The sequence below is a fragment of the Seriola lalandi genome, unplaced genomic scaffold (genome assembly GCF_002814215.2).
Source record: "Seriola lalandi dorsalis isolate HSWRI2012SDOR001 ecotype SW California unplaced genomic scaffold, Sedor1 jcf7180002054926, whole genome shotgun sequence".
Taxonomy (NCBI): domain Eukaryota; kingdom Metazoa; phylum Chordata; class Actinopteri; order Carangiformes; family Carangidae; genus Seriola; species Seriola lalandi.
Window position 1 is genome coordinate 1095217 of NW_019525478.1, and position 230 is coordinate 1095446.

The following is a 230-nucleotide window of genomic DNA, read 5'->3' on the forward strand; positions in this document are numbered from 1 at the left end:
TGAAAAAATGGCATAGTATATTAAGGCTTAAAAACATCAACAAATGTCATGATATGGTAAGGTATACAAATGTCATAGTATAATAATGCCTATTAAGTGAAAAAATGATATAGTATAGTATGGCAAAAAAAGTGAAAAATTTGACATATTGTATTGAGGCATAAAACAATCAAAAAAGGTAATAATGTACTAAGGAATAAAGATGTCATAGTCTATTAAAGCCTAAAAAG